The sequence below is a fragment of the Canis lupus genome, chromosome 22, assembly GCF_048164855.1.
Source record: "Canis lupus baileyi chromosome 22, mCanLup2.hap1, whole genome shotgun sequence".
Classification (NCBI taxonomy): Eukaryota; Metazoa; Chordata; class Mammalia; order Carnivora; family Canidae; genus Canis; species Canis lupus.
Genome location: NC_132859.1, coordinates 45,343,655 through 45,358,787, shown reverse-complemented (window position 1 = coordinate 45,358,787; position 15,133 = coordinate 45,343,655). Strand labels below are relative to the sequence as shown.

Sequence of the window (15,133 nt, the reverse complement as noted above, 5' to 3'; positions counted from 1 at the left end):
CAGGACAGAAAAGGATGGGCCCTGGTTGACGGTCTCTATGCTGGGCACTTGGCATGATTTGTTTGTTCTTGTTTTTTCTCTTTAGCAACAACAAAAAACTTTTCATTTGAATCCCTGGGCTGTCTTCACAACAAGCGCCCTCAGTCCCCATCCTCCTCCCCTCCCCCACCTCCCTCTGGGAACCATCAGTTTGTTCCCTCTCCTTACAGAGTCTGCTTGCCTGCTCTGTTTGAACTTTCCTGGCAACCCCAGGTGAGGAAACTGAGTCCCCTTTGAGGTCAGGAAGGATGCTGCTAACCCAGAAGGTGGGATCTGAATTCTGAGCTCCGGGCTTGGTGATCCCAGACCTTCCCCTGGGCCTCGGCAGATCCCTGCTCTGTCCCCAGCACCCACATTCTGCTCTGAACTCCCCGCTTTCTTGAGTCAGCGAAACCCTTACTGTCCCGAGGGGACTCTGACTCCCTGCAGCTTTCTGGAGTTTGTGTGTGTGGTAGCAGGTGAGGGGGGGGGCACTTTTCCTCATGCCCCTTGCATCCCTGGGCCCAAGAGTGTGGTCCATGTGCACCTTGTACCCTCTCACGCCCTCCAGCCTGCATCCCTTCCCCTCCCCCTTCCTGACACCTCTTGCCATCTGTACCCGTAAGGCCACTCTTCCATCAGCTGCCACATCTGTTGGGACACCTCCACGATTATTTGAAACTAAAGACCCAGCCTAAGACTCACTGCTTCTACCTCTATCCTTTCCCAACCTCATCATTTATTCCCTCCCTTTTGGCCTCGGACAGCCTGGGTTCCATGGGCCTGTGTGGTGGCCATGCATCATCAGCACCCATCTCCTGCTCTTCATTAAACTCACCTGGCAAAACAGCTACCTGGGTTCCAGTGATCCCCACCCACTACTCCTGGTCTACACCCGGCAGCTGGGGGATGCTGAGGAAAGCTGCTGAACTGCACTCACTTGCTCTTTTGAGTTGCAGGATCACCTTCAAACAGGCCCTTGTTCTCCCAGCACTTCCACAATCCACTTGCTTCTGTCCCACCAGCTCTGCCTTTGTTCCCACCATGATGCCTGAGCCCAGGTCTCTCTGAAGTCAATGCCACCATTTCAGCACGGAGCCCAGAGCCTCCTCAGGGATGAAGCTCCCCTGCTGAAAAGGGGGCTCCTCTCTGCGGGTTGCTCCCATCCCATCCGTCCATGAAAGTGCTCTTGCAGCTTCCCTCTCAAGAAACAAAACAGGGATCCCTGGGTGGCACAGCGGTTTGGCGCCTGCCTTTGGCCCAGGACCTGATCCTGGAGACCCGGGATCGAATCCCACGTCGGGCTCCCAGTGCATGGAGCCTGCTTCTCCCTCTGCCTGTGTCTCTGCCTCTCTCTCTCTCTCTCTCTCTGTGTGTGTGTGACTATCATAAATAAATAAAAAATTAAAAAAAAAAAGAAACAAAACAAAGTGAACGTCAACAAATTGCTGCTGTGTCCTCACGTCTTATTTATTTGTGTGTGTGTGAGAAAGAGAGAGAGAGAGAGAGAATGAGCAGAGGGAGGAGCAGAGGGAGAGCGAGAAGCCTGACAGGGGTTTTGTTCCCAGGACACTGGGATCATGACCTGAGCTGAAGGCAGGTGCTTAATGGACTGAACCACCCAGGTGCCCCTCAACTTCTTTCTATCTGAACCACTGAAATCAGGGATTTGCTCCAGACTGCATTAGGATGACTCTTTTCAAGGTCACGAGTGGCCTCCGGAGAGTCCAATCTGATGGTTGATTCTCAGTATTTATCTTGCTCAAACTATCAACAGCCTTTGATGTTGGCCATTCTCTCCTCCTGGCTTCTGGGACATTCCTCTCTTGTTTCTCACCTCACCCCACTGGCCACCTCTCTCTCAGTCTCATTCCCTAGCCTCTAAAGGCCCCAAGGATCATTGTGGAAACCACTTTCCTTCCCCACCTGTACCTGTTCCTTAGCCAAACTCATTTGGTCTCATGGCCTCAGACACCATTCAAGTGCTTGACAACTCCTGAATATACTTTTCCAGCCCAGCACTTTACCACCAAACTCCAGACTTGTAGATCTGACTGCTCCCTCCTCAACGTCTCCACTTAGATGTTGTGTTAGGTCGCTGTAACAAGATACCATAGACAGGACGGCTTCGACAACAGAAATCATTTTCTCATGGTTCTGGAGGCAGAGGAGGTTTCTCCTGACACCTGCCTCCCTGGCTTGCCTTCTCACTGCGTCCACATGACCTTTTCTCTGTGCATGTGTGCAGAGGGAGAGAACTCTGGTGTCTCTTCCTCTTCTTATAAGAACACTAGTGCTGTCAGATTAGAGCCCCATCCTTATTATCAGATTAGAGCCTCTAACCTTAATTATGTCCTCACAGGTCCTATCTCCAAATACAGTCACATTGGGGGTTAAAGCTTCAACACATGAGTTTGGAAGGGACACAATTCAGTCCCTAGCAGTTGTGTAGTGGGCATCTCAGACTTAACATTCTATCCCTCACCAAGCTTTTAATCTTCCCTCCAAAACCTGTTCCCCATTGCAGACTTTGTCTTCTTTGGTGACTGGAAACTCTGTCCTAATTCCTCAGGCCCAAACCTTACCATGACCCTTGCTTGCCTCCTGTCTTTCGCTCACATTGCACATTTCAATCCATCAGCAAATCCTGTTGTCTCTACTTTCAAAATGTTTCTGGGTTCTAAACTGCCTTTTCTCAATCCCATTGTCATTACTCTGATTGAAACCATCATCATTTTTAAACTGAATTATGACAGTGGCCTCCTACACTGCCTCCTGTTTGTGCCTTTGGCCTCTAAGATCCTTTTTCAACACGGCAGCTACAACAGTTCTCCTAAAATAGAAGTGAGACCATTTCACTCTCCGCTTAACTCCTTTCCACTCTAGGGAAAGTGTCTGTTCAGTGACCAGCAAGGCCCTACACGATCACCACTGTGACTGCTTAGCGCTCTGTGGCTTGCTCCTTTTGCTCAGCCACACCACTTTCCTTGCTTATCCTTGAGACCTGTTCCTGCCTCAGGGCCTTTACATTTGCTGTTCTTTCCAGCTGAGATGTTCTTCCACTGGACACCCTATGTTATATTTCCTTCTTCTTCATCTGGCGTCTGCTCAAACTTGAATTTTCAGAAATGTCTTCTTTGAGCATCTTTCATAAATTATGGTTCCTACTCCTGCTAGGCAAATTCTGTCTCCTTCACTCTGCTCTGTGTATTCCCCCAGCAGTCAACCCCATATGACTCCCTCTCTAGATTTTTTTCGTAGGCATTAATTTATTGTCACCTTCTCCCCTCACCAGACAGTGGCTCCATGAGGACAGAGACTTAGTCTCTTTTGTTCATTGTGATATCTTCAGAACCCAGAACTTGCCTGAAAATGAGTTTCCTGGCCTTAGGTATTCAATGAGTCCTGGAGGAATGAAAGAATGATTGACCACCCTTGCTGTAAGGAAGGCTGGGATATGTAATCTTTTAGCTGGGCACAACTACTGCAATGCATGGGCCCCCTATGGGTGGAGAGAAGGGTACAATAATGTTGGGTAAACAACTCAGGCTGTTTCCCCAAATGTAAGGGAGTCACGTTGAGTTCTGCACCCTCTTCCTTGGTCCACAGCCTTGGAATGCATTCTGTGCGGAAGCAAAATATGCCCTTGGTCATGAGTCTGTGGATGGAGGCAAGACCATGCTGGATAGACTCTGGTGAGTTGGGGGCCTGTGACCACTTGAGGATGGGTAATCTGGGGTTGCATTGGTTGTGTGAGCTCCGGAAAGGTCCTGCTTCAAGGTCTGTGAGGCCTGGTCTGTATGTGATGGGGCTGGTGGGCAGAACATGGGCCACCAGCTTAACTCAGGATGTGGCAGAGAGGGCTGCCTGCATGTGCCATCCTGAATGTGCCCCTCTGGGCACACTCTCACCTTCCTGCTTCTTTCCTTGGGGCTTTGCCAATCATTCCCACATCTGGCCACAGCCCACACTGCCTTGTGAAAATACCAAAAATTGAGGTTTAAAGTCTCACTGAATAATTCTCCACCAAAGATACATTGTAAATCAACAGGGACCATATTCTACTTGGTCACCTGCGGATCAATTAGTTGGACGCACAAGTCACTTTTTGCTGCTTAAAATAGCTACCACTGGTTGAGCTCACACATCTGTAGATTGGCCATTAGGGCTGGAATCAACTGGGTGGTCCTTCTGATCTCAGCTAGGCTCACTCATGCAACCGGAATTGAATGCTAGTCGGCCGAATCTGGCTGTTCCAGGGGCCAGGATGACTGATTTCCATTCTGTGTGGCCCCCCAGAGCCCACAGGCTTGCCTGGCTTCTTCATTCACATGGCAGAGGGTGCATAGAGGGCAAGTACCAGTGTGCAGGGCTTCTTGAGGCCAGGAGTCAGATTTGTACTCCATCATTCCTACTACACTCTATTGGTCAAAGCAAAACAAGGCCAGCCCAGATTCAAGTATCGGGGACACAGACTCCACTTTTTTATTTTTTTTATTTGAGTATAGTTGGCATACAATGTTACATTAGTTTCAGATGCACCACATACTAATTCACCAGCTCTATATGTTATCCTGTGCTCATCACAAGTGTAGCTCCCATGTGTCACCATACAGCACGATTACAATACCATTGACTGTACTCCCTGTGCTGTGCCTTTCATCTTCGTAACTTATACACTTCATAGCTGGGGCCTGTACCCCCACTCCCCTCTCCCTATCCTGCCCTCCCCCCCTCCAGTAATCATTAGTTCTCTGTATTTATAGGTCTCGTTCTGCTTTTTGTTTATTTTTTTTTTTTTTTTTTAGGTTCCACTTAAGAAGAGAATCACAGGGTTTTGTCTTCCTCAGTCTGACCTTTTTAAAAAAAGATTTTATTTATTTATTTATGAGAGACACACAGAGAGAAGCAGAGACATAGGTAGAGGGAGAAATAGGCTCCCTGTGGGAGCCTGATGTGGAACTTGAACCCAGGATCCCGGGATCACGTCCTGAACCAAAGGCAGACGCTCAACCACTGAGACACCCAGGGGTCCCTCAGTCTGACTTTTTTCACTTTGCATAATATCCTCTAGGTCTATTCATGCTGTCTCAAATGGCACAATCTCATCCTTTTTATGGCTGCATAATACTCCTGTGTGTGTGTGTGTGTGTGTGTGTGTGTGTGTGTGTTCTTGCATGGATTCTGTGTGTACCACATCCTCCTTAGCCATTTGTCTATTGGTGAACACTTAGTTTGCTTCCATATCTTGGCTATTGTAAGTAATGCTACTAGAAATGTAGGGGCACATGTATCTTTTTTTTTTAATTTTTTAAACATTTTTATTTATTTATGATAGTCACAGAGAGAGAGAGAGAGGCAGAGACACAGGCAGAGGGAGAAGCAGGCTCCATGCACCGGGAGCCCGACGTGGGATTTGATCCCGGGTGTCCAGGATCGCGCCCTGGGCCAAAGGCAGGCGCCAAACCACTGCGCCACCCAGGGATCCCTGCATGTATCTTTTTGAATTCGTGTTTTTGCTTTCTTTGGGTAAATACCCAGTAGTGGAATTACTGGATCATAGGGTAGTCCTATTTTTAGCTTTTTGAGGAGCCACCATACTGTTTTCCACAGTGGCTGTACCAGTTCCCACCAATCACGGGCATGGGTTCCTTTTTCTCCACATCCTTGCCCACACTTGTTATTTTTGTCTTTTTGGTTTTAGCCATTCTGACAGGTGTGAGGTTTTACCTCATTGTGGTTTTGATTTGCATTTCCCTGACGATGAGTGGTGTGGAGCATCTCTTCATGTGTCTGTTGGCCATCTGGACGTCTTCTTTAGAGAAATGTCTATTCTGGTCCTCTGCCTGTTTCTTAATGAGATAGTTTGTGTTTTCGATGTTGAGTTGTATGAGTTCTTTATATATTTTTGATATTAACCTCTTTTTGGCTATGTCATTTGCAAACATCTTTAGGTACGTTCCCTTTCATCTTATTGATGATTTCCTTTGCTATGCAAAAGCTTTTTATTTTGATGTAGTCCCAATGGTTCATTTTTGCTTTTGTTTCCCTTGCCTTAGGAGACATTATCTGGAAAAATGTTGCTACAGCTGATGTCAGAGGAATTATTGCCTATGCTTTTAAAAGGTTTTTTATGGTTTCAAGTCTCGCATTTAGATCTTTAATCCATTTTGAGTTAATTTTTGTTAATGGTGTAAGAGAATGGTCCCATTTCATTCTTTTGCATGGAGCTGTCCAGTTTTCACAACACCACTTGTTGAAATGACTGTCTTTTCTCCAGTGGATGGTCTTGCCTCCTTTATTATAGGCTAATTGGCCATATAAGCATGGATTTATTTCTGGGTTCTCTATTCTGTTTCATTGATCATGACAGACTCCACCCCTCAATGAGAGGAGTTGCAAAGTGACATTGTGGAGGGGTGTGGGTAGAGGCGGTGTGGGGGGGACTTTGGCCACGTTTATAAATTCTGTACCACAGGGAGCAAGTAGGCAGATCCCACATGAGTGAGCAAGAAAAAGGGAGAGATGTGTCATCATGCATAGGCCCACCACATTTTGTGCGCCTCTGATTGTGAAGGGTGGCGGGTTCTATGGGGTCCCCTTTCCTCTGACCTTGGGCTCCACAGCAGCGTATGTGAGCTATGTGACCGCTCTCTCTGATAGGCTTCGTGGAAACTCTCATAGGCATGCTTGTGCTTAAGAGCCTCCTGACTGTCCCCATCAGCTGTCGGAGCTAGAGCTGTTGGCAAGGCTTCAGACATTCATATCTAATCCCGTGCACTGATTAATGGAGGTGGTTTCACTTTAATTGTCCCTTCAAGGCAGCCTGTATCCCGGAGGCCCGGTCAGAAGCTGCTCACAGGTCTCTGCCCATTTATGGGCAGAGCCAGAGACCCAAGGTGCTCGCTTGGGAACATGGTGGGCTTGGAGGGTGGGGCACTTCCTGCCTGGTGACCCCAGCAAGTCACTGTTCCAGCCTCCACTAACCGCATCCCAAAGTGTCATTTCCCTCATCTTATAAATTATATGATAATGATAGTGCCTCTTTCTTGCCATGGTTTCTCCCTCTCTACTGGATCATTACCATCTGTAGACAAGCATGCTTTATGGCTCTGACCTTACAATGTAATGCTGTCTGGACTCCACCCCCACCACCTGTTCCTCCATTCTCTACTCTTTAGAGTACTGTACACCTGAAACTGGCATAACACTGTATGTTAAGTATCCTGGTCAGGAGCCCCCATCCTTCCATGGAAGCTGCTCTCTGCCAGGCCAGTAGTCACTCTGGGTCTCCATCTGGAGGGCGAGAGGTGGTCCCTTTCTCCTCTGTGATACCCTCCCCTCGCTTGGCTTCCAGGGCACCCCACTCCTGCTTCTCCTCCACCTGGCTGGCTAGCACGTACCCTTGTTTCCCTGACCCAGAGAACGAAGGGCCCTAAGGTTCAGGCCCCAGGCCTTTCCTCCTTCTTATCTACGTTCCCTCGTCCCCTTGGTGATCTCATCCTGTCTCGTGGTTTTAAACACCAGCTGCAAGCCAGTGACGCTCATGTTTCTATCTGCAGCCAGACCTCCTCCCTGGTCCCCAGACTCCCGCAGAGCGCCTGTTCAGTGTCTCCGCCTGGACACCTAATGAACATCTCAAAGTTAGCACATCAGGAACTGGGTCCCGATTGTCCCCCCAGACCTGTTCCTCCCCCTGTTGCCCCCAAGTCGGTTAAGGCAGTGTCACCTTTCCAGTTTCTAGTGTGCGTTCCTGTTTCTTGTGCACCACACCTTGTGGTCAGTGAACCTCATAGCACTATCTTCAGTTTGGGGGTTTTCATTTTTCTTTTCTGTTTTAACTTTATTTTTGAATATGTAAAGTATTACAGGATTCACAGTCAAGACAACACTAAAAGTCATCCTTACAGGGATCTCGCCGCCCTCCCTATATTCTTTACACCATTTGCAGTGTATCTTTTGGGAAAAATAAGCAAAAATATTTATTTCCTCTTATTTCTTAAACAGAAGTTGGCATTGTTCTGTATCTTGCTTTTTTTCCCATTCATTTAACAGTATATTCTGGAGATCACTCTAGTTCACAAAGAACTTCCTCATTCTCAGTACAGCTGCATCAGAATTTCATTATATGAATGTAATTTATTCAACCAGACCCCCTACTGATGAACAATTGAGTTGTTTCCAGTCTTTTGTTATTACAAATGTGGCTGCAATTAATGACCTTGTGTATGTGTCGGTTTTTTTGTGCTTTGGAAAGATATCTTCTTTAAAAAAATTTTTTTATTGGAGTTCGATTTGCCAATATAACACCCAATGCTCATCCCCTCAAGTGCCCTCCTCAGTGCCCATCACCCAGTTACCCCAACCCTCCTCCTGCCTCCCCTTCCACTACCCCTTGTTCATTTCCCAAAGTTAGGAGTCTCTCATGTTTTGTCACCCTCTCTGATTTTTCCCTCCTTTCCCTTATAATCTTCCACTATTTCTTCTCACAGTAGATGTTGAGGACGGTGGTTGCAGGAAGCCATCAATAGGATCTGGGAAGTTTCACAGGGTTTGTGTCCTATTACAGCCCCCAGGGAGGGCATATTCTCCAAAGCCCAGTTTAGATCTGACCAAAGAGAATAACGGAGAAAGAAGACTCTCCCAGTGCAGGGGGCCAAGGGACAAAAAACCAATATCCCAGGGAGCAAAATTATGACGATTCTACCTCCGGGGTGGGAGGCCCTTGCCTTGGCTGCTCATCAGGATTTCCAAATTGCTAGAGAGGTACCTGCTCTGTTTCTTCTATTGTCCCCTTTTGGAATTGACCTCTTGGTGCTGTGGACTTCAACCATGTCCTTAACTGACTTTCTGCCTGCTGGATCTGTCAGTTTTTGATAGAGGGGTGTTGAAGTCTCCAACTACAATAGTGGATTCATCTACTTCTTTGTTTTGATTTTCTGCGGTTTGAAGATGATATGCCTGGCTGTAGCACCGGGGGCATTTATCCTGCTTGGTGTCCTCTGAGCTTCCTGGATCTGTGGTTTTGTATCTGACATAAATCGGGGGGAAAATCTCAGTCATTATTGCTTCAAATATTTCTTCTGTTCCTTTCTTTCTTCTTCTGGTGCTCCCAATATGTGTATGTTACACATTTTGTAGTTGTGCCACAGTTCCTGGGTATTCTGTTCCATTTTTTTCTGTCTTTGTTCTCTTTGCTTTTCAGTTTGAGGAGTTTCAATTGACATATCCTCAAGCTCAGAGAGTCTTTCCTTAGCCATGTCTTGTCTACTAAATGAGCCCATCAGAGACATTCTTCATTTCTATTACAGTATTTTTTATCTTTAGCATTTAAAAAAATCTTAAAAAAAAAAGATTTTATTTATTTATTCATGAGAGAGACACACACACACAGAAGCAGAGAGAGACATAGGCAGAGGGAGAAGCAGGCTCCATGCAGGGAGCCCGATGTGGGACTCAATCCCGGGTCTCCAGGATCACACCTTGGGCTGAAGGCAGACACTCAACCACTGAGCCACCCAGGCATTCCTAAAAAAATATTTCTTAGAATTTCCATCTCTCTGCTTATATTATCCACCTGTAGCTGTTTGCTGTCTCCTTTTTTCACTAGAGCCCTTACTTAGCAGAGTAATCAGAGTTATTTAAACTCCTGGTCTGTTAATTTCAATATTCCTGCCATATCCGGGTCTGGTTCTGATCCTCACTCTGTCTCTTTAAACCGTGCAATTTGCCTTTTAGTATGCTTTGTAATTTGTGTTGAAAGCCATACATATATTGCATGGTGAGTTCAGACAACTTGTCTTTTTGGTTCATAGGTCTCTGGATCAAGAGAAACTATAATACACCTGATACAGAGACAATTCATCCCCAGATAGATTGAGTTTGATGCCATGATCTACTTTATCCCCCTTGGAAAGAGGGCAAGTATATTTTGTCTAAATATTTGACAATTGGAAAAATGGACTGTGTGTTACTAGGTTTGTCCTCAATTTTTAGCTCTCTACCACCCAGAAACTTGGTAAATTGTATTCCTTCATCCTCTAGGTTGATGGGCCACATGACCAGTTCTACACATGAATTGTGAGTAGAACCGAAAAGCTCAGATTTGAAGTTTTACTTGATGATGTAAGACCTTCCAGAATTGTTTTTCTGCCTTCCATGACAACTAGCAATGTCTCCTCAGTCAGCTACTAACTGAAGGTATGTGGAGCAAAGTCCCTGCTGACCTGCAATGGGCATATGGTTTCAGTGGGCAATGAACCTCTAAGCCATGATGAACTGGGGATCTCTTGTTAACTTAGATGAGGCAGCTTGACCTGATACCCCTTCTTCAGGTCTTGACTCACACGTTACATTTCCCTCAGGCCTTCCTGGACACTGATATAAAATAGCAGCCCCACATCTATCGTGGCACTCTACCCTTTTCCCCACTTTATAATTCTCCATAACAACTGTCTCCATCAAACATTATAGAGTTTGCTAAGTTATTCTGCTTATCATCTGTCTCTCTCTGCCTTCAGAATGTGAGTCCATGAAGGCAAGGTAGTCTGAGTTTGGGTTCCACTGAAAGTAGACCATGAGACAAGGACCTTGGTGCCAGTTGTTCATTTCGAAGGTGACCCCCAATGAGCACAAGAGAGTTGGGGAGAAGAGACAAGGAAGGGGGCAAAGCCAGGAAAGGATGCATTAATCCATTCATTACTGCTCTAGCAGCTGGGGCTCAACCCTTTTGAGATCTTCTGAGAAGCCCTGTCAAGCCAGCCCCAGAGATTTCCTACCTACAGATAAAATAAAACAAAATAAAAACAGCTCTGGTCCAGTCCCCAGCCCCTGTCCCTTGTTGGGCATGAAACCTCTGGCACATCCAGGCAGCTGAAGAAGTTTCCAGAGCCAGAACAAGTCTTCAAGTGGAGAAGCAAATTGATGCACACAGTTCCCATGAGGGGGAATGGTCCGCCACAGTTACAGGTGGGTCAAGGGATCATGTGGGGACAGGGGTGAGCATCAACAGCATCTATCACAGGAATTTTTGTTTTTTTATTCCACAATGTATCATCACCTAAATTTTTATAATAAATAAATGAATACTAGAGTAGACACTTGTGAGTGTGTCCCCAGCACCCTATTTCCCTTTTCTTATCAACCTCTTTTCTATTTTGTCTTGAGAAACCACTTCTCCCAATTTCTCAGCCTGGGGCTTTGGTTGGGATTGTTCCCATCACTAGTTCCTGGGTATGGGCCACTGCCCCACCCCAAAGGCTTAATCCAGTCAACTGCTCTTACCTCTTCTTTTGCTCTCCTCCACTAGTGATCTGTTCAGCAACAAACACACAGCTCATTTGGGACCAGTGTGAGAGTGTGAATTCCAGGCTTGTTCTCTCTTTCTGAGTGATGTGGTGTAAAGTTGTGAGGTCTGGAATGACTGCAGTCATTTTGCTACCATGGGAAAGCCTGGAACTTCTGGACTGACTTCATGAAGTATAAAGAGAAAGCCAATAAGAAAGCAGGGAAGAGAAGGAGAGAATCTGAGTCTCTAGAGACATCCTTTGGAGCTACTAGATCAAGTCTCACTTGAAGCTAAGATTAAATCTAGGATTTTAATGGACATAACCACTAAAAATTCCTTTATAAGTCAGTTTGAGGTGAATTTTCTGTCACCTGTGACTGGAAGAGTCTACTGATTCTATACTTGATGCACAGGCTTGTTTCAAGGTTTAAATAAAACAGCATTTAGGGGACGACTGGGTGGCTCAGCAGCTGAGCATCTGCCTTTGGCTCACGGGATCTGGGATAGAGTCCCACATCGGGTTCCCTATGGGAAACCTGCTTCTCCTTCTGCCTATGTCTCTGCCTCTCTCTCTGCGTCTCTCATGAATAATACATGACATCTTTTAAAAAAATAAAACAGCATTTAGGTGTGCCTGGCTGGCTGAGCATGGACAGCACATGACTCTTGATCTTGGGGTAATGTTTTGAGCCCCACATTGGCTGTAGAGATTCCATTAAAAAAAAAAAGCATTTAGTAAAGCATGGAGTAGAGATAATTCTCAATGAATGGTAACCAGTATTATTATGATGTATTTATTTTTATAGTTACGTACACTTTTTATTCTATATCCTAACATTGGTTTGTTTCTATTTATCTTTTCAGTATTATTCAATTTTTACTCCCAAAAGGAGAGAGGCTGAGGGAGGAGGCTGACCAGCTCTGGCTCCTGACCACCACCTTGAGCCTCAATGAACAACACAGAGCCCACAGAGTGCAGTTCTAATTCCTCTGACATCCCATTTTCATTCTTTGATATTTGTCTGTATCCAGTTTACACATAAATGTTTCCAGTAAAGAGCTCCAAACGTCCTTTTCAGAAATCTGAATCCACATGAAAACAATGGCAACAAGAAAAAGGTGTAAACTTTCCAGAACAAGCCCAGAGTTTGAAAATGTGATAAAGAGGTTATTGTGTGTCCAAACTTTTCACACACGAATTGGAGGAGATTTAACACCAGGAATAATAAACAGAGGAAGACCAGCTAATGCAGAGCAGATGGGCCTGCAGGGCAATGCTAAGCATTTCAACATCTTTCCCCGTGGACTTTGGACTCAAGTTGACCAAATGCTGGTTTCTTTAGTTGAAATAAAGTTAATGCAATTGGGGAAATCCGTAAATAGGGCTGGCTTGATTTCTAGGGGGAGCCTACTGGACTAAAATTTTTAAGAACCTATGATATGGCAGGCATTTAAAATTCACTACTTTAATCCTGACCATGGCTCCATTTTACTGACAAGGAAACTGAGGCTCTGAAAGTATAAATCACTTACCAAAGGGCATACAGCCAGTAAGAGAGTGAAGCCAGGATCGGTTCTAGGTCTGCCTCTGCATATGCCATGTTTCTGCAAACTAGTGTAATAGGTGAGCAAGGAAAAGAGGGTCATGGTCTAATAAGTATCAGAAACACTGAGATACATATATATTTATTCATACATGATATCTGTCTATATAGAGACATATTATACATATACACTATGTATACAATATATATTTATATAGTAACAGTCTTATTGAATTATAATTGTTGTATAATAAATTATACATATTTAAACCATACATTTTGCTAAGTTTTGACATATGTTTATAACCTATGAAACCATCGCCATAAACTAAAGAGTGAGCATATCCATTAATCTCAAAAGTTTCCTCATGCCCCATGTAATTCCTTCCTCTTTTCTCTCCTACCCTTAACCCCAATCACTGATCCCTCACTACAGATTAGCTGCCTTTTCTAGAGTCTTATATAGATGTAATCATACAGTATATGTTCTTTTTTGCCTGTCTTCTTTCACTCAGAATGATTATTTTGAGATTCATTCACATTATTACATGTTTATTTTTTTATATTACTGAGTACTATTCCATTGTATGAATATGCCACACTTTGCCTATTCGTCTATAGATGGACATTTACATTGTTTCTAAATTGGGGCTAATACAAATAAAGCCACTATGTACACTGGTGGTCAATTCTTTGTAAGACACAAGCTCTCTTTTATTTTGGATAAATACCTAAGGGTGGAATGGCTAGGTCATATGGTAAGTATATGTTTAACTTTTAAAGAAACGGCCAAACTGTTTTCCAAAGTGGTTGCATCTTACATTCCTATCAGCCATGTAAAAGGGTTCCCCCTTCTCCTCACCGGCACTGTACAGCCAGTCTTTTTATTTTTTTTAGTAATTAACTAATTACATTTTAAATTTTATTTTATTTAAATTCAATTAGTTAACATATAATGTATGGTTAATTTCTAGCAGCAATGTCCACAATAGCCAAACTATGGAAAGAGCCCAGATGTCCATTGACAGATGAATGGATAAAGAAGATGTGGTGTGTGTACACACACACACACACACACACACACACACACTGGAGTATTACTCAGTCATCAAAAAGGATGAAATCTTACCATTTACATCAACATGGATGGAACTGGAGCATATTATGCTGAGCAAAATAAGTCAGAGAAAGGCAATCATTTTATGGTGTCACTCATGTGGAATTTAACAAAGTTTTGATTTAATTCTAGCATAGTTAACATACAGTGTTATATTAGTTTCAGGTGTAGAATTTGGTGATTCATCACTTCCATTCAATACTTAGTGCTCATCATGAGTTCCCTCCTTAATTCCTAACACCTGTTTAACCATCCACCTGCCGTCATCCCCCTCCAACAACTCTCAGTGTGCTCTCTATAGTTGAGAGCCTGTTTCTTGGTTTTTCTTTCTCTTTTTCCTTTGCCTGTTTTGTTTCTTAAGTTCCACAGTGATTTCTTATCCATAAGAAAACTCCTTCTAATTTCTTAACATTATTATGGATCAAATGCTGTTTCTTCTCATTTCTAGAGACTTGTAGTGGAAAGGGAGGCTGTAACTGATGCTCAGTCCTCCTTCCTGAACTGGACCTATGGGCAAAATTCACATCTGTGGAAGAATCTCTTGGTATCTGAAAGCCTGTGAGTTCAGACCACATATGCCAAATGTCATGACAGTTGGTTGCAATTATGTTGTCTACATTTTGTTTGGGAAAGTTTGCTGGGGTCCACCTGTAAAAGGGGAAGAATAGCCATTTTTAGAAATGAAAATCTGAACATTTCTCTCCCCTATTAGAGTGTGATACCAGAATGGCCGTGTATCTGTGCTATAGTTGACAGCACCAGCCAAGCCCAGACCTTCAGCAATTCCCAGTAAAGCACCAGACATGTGAGCAAAGCCACCTTGGACCCTCCAGAGAAGCCCAGCCACCAGCTGATGTCACATGGAACAGAAGTGAAAAATTGCCCATCTGAGCCCGGCCCCAATTCCTGACCCAAAAAAGTGTGAGATGCAAATAAAACGACTGTTTTAAACCACTAAGTTCTGGGGGCAGTCTGTTAGGCAGTAATAGATGACCAAAAGCTTGGCACATAATAATGCTCAATAAATATGAGCCAGAGTATTTGGATGTGAAATTCCATTTATCATGACAAATATATAAAGGCAGCCTGGTTTGGGAGACCACTGCGCTGACCTTCCCTTCTCTGACTTGCTCCTTCTCCGAACTGATTCCCTGGCAACTGGAACTT

General features: G+C 44.5%; 2 long non-coding RNA genes across 2 annotated transcripts; both read left to right on the top strand.

The window, feature by feature from the left end:
* Positions 1-9,832: 9,832 nt before the first annotated feature.
* LOC140614269 (uncharacterized) lies at positions 9,833-13,633 on the top strand. Its single transcript, XR_012015166.1, has 4 exons — positions 9,833-9,938; positions 10,063-10,218; positions 10,732-10,986; positions 12,170-13,633. It is a non-coding gene; the product is annotated as an uncharacterized lncRNA (long non-coding RNA).
* Positions 13,634-13,643: 10 nt separating this feature from the next.
* On the top strand, positions 13,644-14,920 carry LOC140614270 (uncharacterized). Its single transcript, XR_012015167.1, has 2 exons — positions 13,644-14,524; positions 14,679-14,920. It is a non-coding gene; the product is annotated as an uncharacterized lncRNA (long non-coding RNA).
* The last annotated feature ends 213 nt before the right edge of the window (positions 14,921-15,133 follow it).